We start from the raw sequence: 11,657 nt of genomic DNA on the forward strand, positions 1-11,657 counted from the left end.
CAATTCTTTCTCCATTCTCTAAACATTTCAGTCCATCTTGATTTCTTCCCCCCAAACATTTATTCTCAAGAGCTTTCCACATTGACTTTTTCATCTCTTTTTATGGTTCTGTAGTATTTGTGCTGGCTAGCTTTACATCATTTTGACACAGGCTAAAGTCATTTGAGAGATGGGAACCTCAATTGAGAAAATGCCCCCCATAAGATCCAGCTGTAAGGCATTTTCTTAATTAGTGACTGATGGGGGAGTGCCCAGCCCATTTTCAGTGGTGCCATCCCTGGGCTGGTGGTCCTGGATTCTATAAGAAAGAAGACTGAGCAAGCCATGAGGAGCAAGCCAGTGAACAGCACTCCTCCATGGCTTCTGCATCAGCTGCTGCCTCCAGGTTCCTGCCCTGACTTCCTTCCATGATGGACTAAGCTATGGAAGTATAATCCAAATAAGCCCTTTCCTCCCTAATTTGCTTTTCAATGGTAGTTTAACACAGCAATAACAACCCAGACAGAGACAGTATTCTAGAGGATATACTGTAGTTAATCAAATAACTCACTCTTTGGTGAATGTTGGCTATTTCCAGTTCTGCTCAATCACAAACAAGGGTATATTTAATGAGCATCAGCAGAAATAATTTTTACCATGAGTAAAATTTGGTACAAGTACGTCCATCTGTAATTTCTGCAGATAAATTCTCCTCCATATGAGATTGTAATTATTGAATTTCCAGAATGTGTGAGAAGCCCACTTGCCAGGGTTCACTCAGAGTGTGCTAACAAACTGTTGACTCTCTGCCAACACATGACATGGAAACTAGTAGTTTTAATTTGCATTTCCTCTCCGAGTGAGGCTGAGGGTACTTATTTAACATTTAAGGCAATCTTTACACACTCTCAATGAGGCAGAATTACCATCACTGATTGTATATTCTTTAGCATAATTATTGGAATAGTATGTGCCAATGTTATGGAAACTGTTAATGTGGATAGTTTTATTTGCTAGTTGCTCAGCAAATGAGGTCATCTATATTAAATTCATTCAAATATGTTCTTTTTTAAAAAAATGTAACTCTTCTAATGTTCAATTCAGCATATCCTTTAGATTATCTATTCTAGATCATGTATTTCATGAAATTACCTCTGAAGTCATGAAGGGATTTTCTTTATGGTACATTTAAGAAGTTAGATATTTTCTGAGGATAAAGTAACTGTCGGCAACATCCCTTCTGGTAGAAGCATGGCTGTTTTGTTTATTCTAATAGGATTTGTGCCTTCCTGATGTCCAGCTAAACTGTGTTCCTTTTGCTGAGAGTTTTATGAGAGAATCCGTTCCAAAAGTCTGCTTCCTCTTTTGAATCTCCCTCTTCCCTGACTCCCTTCTCTCCCTGTGTTCATGTGGGCATGTGCATACTGTAGTGTGTGTGTGGCGGTCAGGGGATAATCTCAGACTTTGGTTCTCGTTTATCTTCATTTATGCAGATTTCTTCTTGTTTGCCATGGGGTATGCCAGTCAGATTAGTTGGCTCACAAGCTTCTGGGGATTCCTCTGTCTCCCCTTCCGTTCTCCCTGCAAGTGTGCTGGTGTTACAGATGCACACTACTGCATCCAGCTTTATGTGAGGTCCTCAGATTTATGCAACGAGTACTTTACCAGCAGAGCCATCTCCCCACACTGTACATTTTTCTCCAAGCGTTTCAACTGGTAGTTAAAGTGCTCAGGACACAGCATGATCACTGAGCTCTTTCTTTGTTTTTGCTTTGCAAACCACTCCAAGCAATCCTAAAGTGAGTAACTGCATTCAGTTTATAACAAAACTGATTAAGTTATGTTCTTCTGTGGTGGACCATGAAATAAGCCAGAGTGATGTTCTGAGCAGAAGTTTATAAAATGTGAAATTTACAGAGTATGAAGATGGCACCCCACAGGTCTCAGGAAACAAGGAGTCTCTCTGGCTTAATGAGAACATTTAATAGATTCAAAGCCACAGCATCACACATTAAAAATCAAAACAAAAAACTTCCTGCCCTTCCTACTTCCTATTATAGGTTGTTATCACAAATGTTTAATTTTAAATTTAGGCACAATAAATATTATACTGAAGAAATGTATTTCATTTAATAATTACACAGAACAAATTCATTTACTAAGGAATTAGAAGGGATTTTGTTGGTTATTAAATTAGCGACACAATGAAGAATGGGAAGTCACATTAACTAGAAGTTATAAAATAGAAAACCACATTATAATTTTGATAATAAAAACAAAATTAAAAGGAGCTGAAGGGACTTATTAATTATAAAAAGTCTGAACCATCCCAAGCACTGTAAACGCACTTATGATTGGGGTGTTACGTGGGACTCTTGTCAAATAACAGAGTTCTGTTTGAGTTGCTAGGGAGTGGAATTATGGAAAAGATGCATGGAGGAGTGAGAGGCACACAGAGCTGTCTCTGCAGCTGCACAGCCAGCCCTGGGAGATGCGGCAGGATCTGTCTGTCCTGTGTATGCTTCCTGCACCATGGATCCAATGTCGGCTCTGCTTCTTGCTTTGGTTCCTGCTGTGGCTACTTCTCCTGCTTTCTCCCAACCTGTTTCTCCTAAGCTCTTTAAAAATTATTATTATTATTATTATTATTTTAATATTTTTAGGGGAGAGCACATGTGTAGCATGGCACATGTGGAGGTCTGAGAACAACTTTCAGGTTCTTTCTTTTCCACGGGATCCAGATAGAACTCAGGTAGTTAGGCTCACAAGGCAAGCACTTTTCCCTACCCTGCCATCTCCGTGGCCTTCTCCTGGTTCCTTTGCTGATGTATCTTCACAGTTTCCATCACGTTGTGGCTTCTGTTTACTGAAAACCCCTCTCCAACATCTGTTTGCTTCTCATGACATTTTTAAGCATCTGTCTTACATCAGTTTCTTTAGATAAAAATCCTTGAATTTGAAGGAATTTTTTTAGGTGATTTGTGAAGAAAATGTCCTCAGGAAAAAATAATCAGAAAGAAAATGCAAAGATCTGAGTAAGTATCCAAGCCATGATGTAGCTGCATCTCAGACATGCAGAACTCTTTAACTCAGTCTTTCCAAATGCATGGAGTCGACACAGGAGCTGGGACATTCCCACTCATACCCTGTCAGTCACTGGTTAAGGCACTGGGTATGCACTAGCTTCTACAGCCTTCTAGTACTCTGCCTGCTGGAAGGGAAGGGTCTAGGCAGGATAGACACAAATGGTAGAGACACCTGAAGATTTTGGATGTAGGTGATATTCTGGGTCAGCTCTCCCTTTGGAGTCAAATGTCATATAAAATAAAGCTCTCAAGAACAGGTCTGAGGAGATCACAAAGTACTTGTATTGGGATATCTTTACACTGTAAAGATGTATTGCTGTGATGGGTGTAATAAAAAAACTGAACGGTCAATAGCTAGGCAGGAGAGATAGGTGGGACTTCCAAGCAGAGAGAGAATGCTGGGAAGAAGAAAGCAGAGTCACCAGCCAGACGCAGAGGAAGCTGGACATGTAGGAAGAGAGGTAAAAGCCATGAGCCATGTGACAGCACATAAATTAATAGAAATTGTTTAAGTTGTAAGAGCTAGTCAGAAATAAGCCTAAGCTAAGGCCAACCTTTCATAGTTAAAAAGTCTCCATGTTGGGCTGGAGAGATGGCTCAGTGGTTAAGAGCACCGACTGCTCTTCCAGAGGTCCTGAGTTCAATTCCTAGCAACCACATGGTGGCTCATAACCATCTGTAATGAGATCTGGTGCCCTCTTCTGGCCTGCAGTCAAACATCCTGTATACATAATAAATAAATAAATAAATAAATAAATAAATCTTTTAAAAAAAAGTCTCCATGTCATTATTTGGAAGTTGGCATCTCCAAAAAAATCGTACTACATTTGGCACCCATGTGGGGCATGAATATCCAAACACAGGGTCTGAGAGAGCTAGTCCTGCAGTCTCTCAAGTGTGTGTGGAGATGTGGCTCCCAGCTGCTGCCTGTGGGCTGGAGCCAACCACCAGTACCCTGTGATAAGCTGAGCTGCACGACAGCTGACATAGCAGTTTAAGATCTGTCTCACATGGTCAGAGAACACAGTAGGTACTTAATGAAGCCAGGTCAAGACACACACAAAAATCTAAAAAGGTACAGTCTGTTTAAAAATGTTCTTAGATGCTTAAAAAAAATGAGTATAGACTGTCATAAAAACAGTTTGAAAATAAGTCTTTAAAGAGAAGTAAAATAATATTTTTAAATAAGGCCACATAAAGATGGGAAATACACCGGGCATCTGAATCCTGTATGGTGTTTTGTTGACTTTGAATTTTTCAAGTGCAAATGAACAGAGAATGGCAGCTGCTGAGAGACACTGGATTATGCAAGGGACTGCTGAATTAAACCAGCCTAGATACCTTAAAGATGTCTTGGCTTCAGAATGGAAGTCAAAAAGTATGCTGCTTTTGGAGGAGAGGTTATACTTTTGTTTCAATAGGAACTGAAAAGCTATGGATTCCTTCTAAGTTAATAGAGATCCATTTTTACTGGGGTGGGGGTAGGTACCTCCTGAAAAATCTTGGTTGCAGACATGAGGAAAAAAGCCAAGAAAGACTAAAAGATAGGTGATATATAAAGCTGATCCTTTGACATGGGAACAGCTCTAAGACTTGATGAGACATGATAAATCTTGTTCACTACAGAGTCCTCATGACTTACTAATACATTCCATCCTTTCATACAACATGGATAGAAATTTATATTACAATTTGGTTTCACAGTCCAAACAAACTTATAAATGCCTTTTACCTGCTCAAACATAAAACAACAACAACAAAAAATCACCTTTGACTTATGCACACTGCACATCCATATGTATATTAATGCAGATATATATGTTAGTTTTAAAATTTTGTATATTTTCAGAATAAAAAGACCAGACACCAATGAAGACAAGTAGTCCAGGTGACCCAGCCTCTCAGAATGACTGTTTCAGTTTCCTCAGATTTCTGCATCCAGAGTATCTTCAAAGCTGGTGGCTGAGATGGTTCGGACTCACTCACAGACTTCTCTCACCAGGACTTCAGACAAGCCCTGCACTCTCCCATCACACAGACTGGACAACTGACGCAGCCAGCTCCCCCAGGTCTCGACCATTACCCCAGTTTTCTCAGTCCCCTAAAAATGCCATCACCCCCGACAACAGAAAATAGTGTAGAGAACACAATGTCCACATTCTCAAGAGGTAGGGTGAGTGTTTTTGATCATTTGGTGTGTTATGGATGTTTGTCATCATTTGAGGGGGGTGGTTACAAGTTGTTATTGGTCATGGTCAGCAAAAAAGCTAAACAAAGGAGATTAGATTCAATGATCTCTCTCTGAAGGGAAAAGGGGGACTAGTATAGAATGATGGGATAAGAGGGTAGACTGTCGAGTCTACTTTCGAACAACCACTAGTCTCAAATATTTTACATTGGTGTGGATACAAACTTAAGGTTATTTTTATTATACTGTATATATGTTTTTACTCTTGTTTTAAGGTATTGTGCCTGTGTAACTCATTTTAAAATATAATGCATAATTTAGAAATACAGACTAGAAGTTAGTCATCTATGATAATTAAACTTGTAGTCATGTTAGGTATGTTTTTGGGGTCAAACAGAGATATATTTAAATAGATATATGGTCTTCAAACACTTCAAAGATTTACAGAATATGGTATTTAAAATGTAAAATAACATAAGGCTTTTCATGCTAGTGAGACACATTTGTTCCTGGCAGCACCAATTTACTTCAAAAGAGGATGATAGGCATGGAAAAATCTCCATATGGAGTTTGCTTTCAATGTGGCAAGGCTAGTTACTAGGCAAGAAACTGCCCTTGCCTCGACTGCTGACAGTATGGTGTCCAAAATGGACAAGAAGGACACAAAAGAAAACAACTGCCTAACTTTGCCACAACAAGGTAGGATAGTCCTGATTCACAAAAAAAGTCTATCAGATATCCTAGACCTGTAGGCCAAAGATGGATGCCCCAATGTTGCAGAGAAACCTTGGGTGACAGACCAAGCAGCTACATGTCTGTCATTTCTATAGTTTTGGAAATTGTTTACAATGCATTTCCTGCTTTAGTTACAGTTTGATAGAAAGTAAATAAGGTACAAAACTTTGGACTCAATAAGATAGGATAGATAATGGAGTATTTACTCTGAATTTTCCAAATACTAATAGACTGGACATTGTGAATGTATTTCTTACTTGCTAATTGTTCTTATTGTATATAGTTTTACTGTGTTAGTGTTAAAACCTGCCCTTTTTATTTAGACAAAAGGGGGAAATGTTGTGGGATATCTGTATACGTGAAGATGTATTGCTGTGATTGGTGTAATAAAAAGCTGAATGGCCAATAGCTAGACAGGAGAGATATGTGGGACTTCTAGGTAGAGAGAGAATGCTGGGAAAAAGAAGGCAGAGTCACCAGCTGGACACAAAGGAAGCAGAACATGTTGGAGGAAGGTAAAAGCCATTAGCCACATGACAACACACAGATGAATAGAAATGGGTTAATTTAAGTTATAAGAGCTAGTTAGAAACAAGGCTAATCTAAGGCTGAGCTTTCATAACTAATAAAAAGTTCCCATGTCATTGTTTGAGAGCTGGTGGTTGATGAAAAAGCTTACTACAGTTCTTCTGTGTAAGATGCTTTCAATTGGCTGGCCAGGGCTCTCGTGTTCTACCCAGACAAAACAAAACAAAACAAAACAAAACTTGGATATGCAAGTAGATATTCAAGTGCTGCATTTGGCAGATTCTATGCCACTATCTGCTGCTTTGTGAGCAGCAGCAGCAGCAGCAGGAGGAGGAGGAGGAGGAGGAGGAGGAGGAGGAGCTGGAGGATCAGGAACAAGAGGATGAGGAGCTGGAGGAGGAGGGGTTGCAGGAAGTGGAGCAAGAGGAGCTGGATGAGCTAGAAGAGGAGGAGCAGGAGGAGGAGGAGCTGGAAGAGGAAGAGCAAGAAGAGGAGGAGCAGGAGGAGGAAGAGGGGCAGGAGGAGGAGGCAGGTTCTGCAGCAGGTGGTACACTTCAGTATTCCAGTTCTCAGGAAGGCCTCAGGCATTGAAACTCTCAGCTTGCAGGTGTTATATAGAACTCAGGGCTCCTTAGCATTGACAAGAGCTGGTATTTCAGATCCCAACAGGCTTGCTATCAAGATTCCTCATTCTAGAGCCACGGCTTGTATGTTTGTATCTGAGACGCTTTTCCCCAAAGGATGATAGCAACCTGGGATTTCTGGCTCCTTGCAGCCTTTGGTTCCTCCTCAGCCTTCACTCTATTTGTCTTCTCTATTTCCACCCTTGTCTCTACCCGACTGTTCTCTCAAACTGTTCGGCTGACTTTTCTTTAGCTTCTAGGCAGCCAACGGCCTCACCACTTCTATAGCCTGGCCAGCTGACCCACTCAGCTCAGCCCGTTCATTTCGGCAGCCTTCAGGCCCTTGTCTGTCTTGCTGTGTGGCAGCTTGGCCTGCTGGCTCTACCACTCTTGCTGTGTAGTCTCCCTGCTGCCTCTGCTGCCTCTTTCTCCATGTCACCTGCTTAGCTCACACTATTGAAAGTGGTCATGAAGCTGCCACTTGAGAGAAGCCTTCTGCTGGGCCTGAAGCATGAGAGAGTATCTCCCAGTGAGCCTGAGCAGCCTGTATCTACAACCAGAGGAGGCTCATTTGGACCAATCACAGCACACCTCTGTAGTGGGTAGCCATCCCAGCATTGGCCTGGAAGTTCCAACCCCCATTGAGGCTTCGGGAATGGTCACGCCCACAAGGCAGGGCGGAGGAGGGAGCGGAAGACCAAGGAGGAAGCGGAAGACCAAGGATCGAGAGGAGGTCGCCCTCTTGGTTCCGGGACCCTGGACGCTGGAGGTAGACCGAGCAGAGTTCTCCAGAGAACACCGCCGGACTGCGCTATACCTTTGCTAGACCCTGCAACCTACCCCTTCATTTGTAAGTTACCCCACAAAATAAACCTCCCTTTTAACTATGTGGAGTGGCCTTAATAATTTCAGCAATACACCTCACATGCAAATTAAGATTCGTGTTTGGAACACTCACAGCCTTGACCCTTTAGTGTCAGTCCTTCTGATAGGCCACTAGGGAAGTGCCCCTCCTAGATGGAAATGATTGCAAGGAACTCAGATCCTCAAGCTTGAGCAACAAGCACTCTTACCCACTGAGACATTTCTGCAGAACCTGTTGGCTTCTTGATCTTGAATCCCTATTGTTAGCAAGCAGACTTCTGCTGTGTAAACCACTTAGCTGTCTACATCCCGCCATGGCTGAGTGAGTGTGCCGAGCACCCCCCACACCTCATGGGATTAATGCATTTAAAAAAAAGTTTTTGTGGTTTTATTTAAACACAAATAAAACACACACATGAGGCATCTACTCATTTTCTTTGTCACATGGCCTGGCATTAGGATTGGTGACCCTGATTGCCAGCTGTGCTGCTCTTTCTTTTCTTTTTCTTTCTTTCTTTTTTTTTTCCTGGAGTTGAGGACCGAACCCAGGGCCTTTTGCTTGCTAGGCAAGCGCTCTATCACTGAGCTAAATCCCCAGCCTCACAGTGCTGCTCTTTCTATGATGGCTTTTCAGTTCTTGGAGGAAACCCTGTGTGCAATCTTGGCACAATAAGCTTTACTGCCCATCAGCAGCACTTCCAGCTCCTTGATGTTGTAGACCAGAAACTTCCAGAAGCAGCTGGGCAGCATGTGCTTGGTGTTCTCATCACTCCCGTAACCAGTGTTGAACATTAGGATCTGGCCCTTGAATCTTCTCTCCACCCTCTTGTTGATACCTCTGTGTTCCTACTAGGTTCACTTAATTTTGACATCTCAGTATGACTGGTGCTTGAAGAACTTCTTAGTCCTCCTTTTGACAACCTTGGGCTTCACCAGGGGCCAGAGGGCAACCATGATGCCGCAAAAGAGATGGCAGCCACCTCATAGGTAGCACCAGGGGTGAAGGAAGGAGCTGCAGTGTGCTGATTAATGCGGTTTTTAAAAAAATGTGACTTTCTCTAATATATTCATATTTTTTTTAAATGAGAGGATTTTACAAGATTCAATGAAACTAAATCTAAGAAATTTACTGTACATATATTTCATTTAGTTAAGAAACTTAGGAACATGCAAAGGACACTCAGATTCTTATAACTAAGGCTCTTACGTGTATATAATATAAATAGTATATTTTATTCTTGTGTATATACTGTCCATGAGTTGGAAGATCATAACGATAGCATTTTTAGTGTAGAGATCTAGTTCAACCCTTAAAAATAAAGATTTTATTTTATTTTTAATTATTTGTGTGTGTGTGTGTGTGTGTGTGTGTGTGTGCGCGCGTGCATGCAGGAGGGCGGGAGGGGTATGTTGGTATGTGCACATAAGTGAAGATACACACAGTGGCCAGCAGAGGGAATCAAATTCTCTGGAGCTGCTAGCCATTGGTGCTGGGAACCAAACTGGTCCTCTGGAAGAGTGTCAAGTGCTCCCAACCACTGAACCATCTCTTTAGCTCTCCTCCCCTATTTTAAAAATAACTGAGTGGTCTGTGTTAGTTGGGGTTTGCTGTAAATGGGTAGCACTACCTTGAAGCACTACCCCTAGAGATGCAGCAGGTAACTGCTCTACCAGCCTAGGACCTTGAATTCCTTGCCCTGGGGCGTGGGCTCTCAGTGACCCTTAACATGTCCAAGTAGCAAACAGGAGCAAGGGAACGGAGGAGACATTTGAAAAAGACTCGCCTTTTCTGTTCTTAAAGTTGAGTCCAGCTGATATCAGCTGAGCTCAACAGAATTACAAACTACTCATCCCACCAAACCACATTAGGGAAAAAAAAAAAGAAAGAAAGAAAGAAACCCTTGCTGTGATAAGTTACTAAGTTTTAGCATTGGTGTTGTTTCTTATGCAGCACTATTGTATCAGTAGCTGACTGATGCATTGTTATTAGAAGGAAATGCCAGGAATCCAATTGATGAGAGAGAGGAGGGATTATATGAGCAAGAGATATTGAGACCATGATTGGAAAAAGCACAGGGACAAAGAGGCAAACTATTGGAAACACATGAACTGTGAACCAATAGCTAAGAAGCCCCCATGGAACTGGACCAGGCCTTCTGGATAAGTGAGACAGTTGATTAGCTTAAACTATTTAGGAGGCCCCCAGGCCGTAGGACAGGGACCTGTCCTTGGTGCATGAACTGGATTTCTGGAACCTAGGACCTATGCTGAGACACTTTGCTCAGCCTTGGTGCAGGGAAGAGGGGACTGGACCTGCCTCAACTGAATCTACCAGGCTGGGCTGACTCCCCAGGGAAGACCTTGCCTTGGGGGAGGTGGGAATGGGGGGGAACCTAGGGGGGGGGAGGAGGGAGGATAGGGGAATCCATGGCTGATATGTAAAATTAAATTAATTATAAAACAAAACAAAAATATTAAAAAAACACAACACTTCCTCCTTATAGAGTTGATGTATGGAGGATTTTGTCTCTGGTGGTTTGTATGATCACTGGACCCTAGAGGCTATTTTACAACAGATGATAGCTCAAGATCCTGAGGAACTGAACCCATATCCTCTCCAAGACAGCAGTGCTCTTAACCATTTCTTCAGCCCACTGCAAACAGATCTAAACCTACTGTTAGTTCAATGTTACCAATAGTTTGCTAATCTAAAAAAGCCTGTTGCTTGGCCTAACATCAGTAAGATGGGGCTCTTTCTATCATCAACTCTCTTGAGGATTGTTCCAAAGACTCATGGCAAAGAACCCGAGTGTATAATCCTATTTCAGGAGAATGGTAAATTTAAAATAATTCAATCTGTGAGAAAAATCACTCCTGCTCCCTGGTTATCACAATACAGTTAATAATGTATAGTTTCTAAAGTTCCATGCAACAAATTTATGAGCCAAAAGTGAGAATGAATTTCAATATGTTTAACACATCCTCTTTCTTTAAGATAAGAAAACACTATTAATTACAAGTTATATTATTTATTCTCCTTTGAAGAATATCTGCTTTAGCTATATGCAAGGCTTTGCTTAAACGAGAAAAAAGAAAATATATTCTGGTTGTAAACTTGGCGTTTTAGAAAGATGTTAATTATATTAGGGCTTCAGTGATTAGGCATGGAAACCCAGCTTTATTTACCTCACCATGGATTCCACTGTTAGGCAAAGGAGGATTCTAAATCCAAAAACATGGGCTTCAGAGGTAGTGAAGAATTCAGTGCAGGCTCCAGGCAGAAGCTCCTGGGAACTCTAGGAAGAGGAAGAAATCCTATCTAAATGTAGGTGATAACCGTTTTAACTCAGTTTAGTCAAAATTGGGCGTTTTGCTTTTGACCAAACTTAACTCTAACCCAAATTTCATTTAATAGTGGATTGAGCAAGAAGAGAATCTTTTCATTCACTGTAATGAAAATCTCACCGAGTTTTCGCAGCAGCTTGATCAAAGGATCAAAACACACCACCAGATGACTTCTCCATCGTAACCACACATGGTAGCATTTACCTCTTGCTGGCTCTGTTCCCAGACAATGGCTACCACGTCTGCAGCTGTTTCAACATCTCAGGTTCAGATGAGGAGGTCATCTTTTTTTTATTAAGGATTCCCATC

General features: G+C 41.6%; 1 pseudogene; it reads right to left on the bottom strand.

Annotated features, from left to right (window-relative positions):
- Window positions 1–8,427: 8,427 nt before the first annotated feature.
- On the bottom strand, window positions 8,428–8,957 carry LOC118586659 (annotated as a pseudogene).
- Window positions 8,958–11,657: the final 2,700 nt, after the last annotated feature.

Source organism: Onychomys torridus, chromosome 7, assembly GCF_903995425.1.
Source record: "Onychomys torridus chromosome 7, mOncTor1.1, whole genome shotgun sequence".
In the NCBI taxonomy this organism is placed as follows: domain Eukaryota; kingdom Metazoa; phylum Chordata; class Mammalia; order Rodentia; family Cricetidae; genus Onychomys; species Onychomys torridus.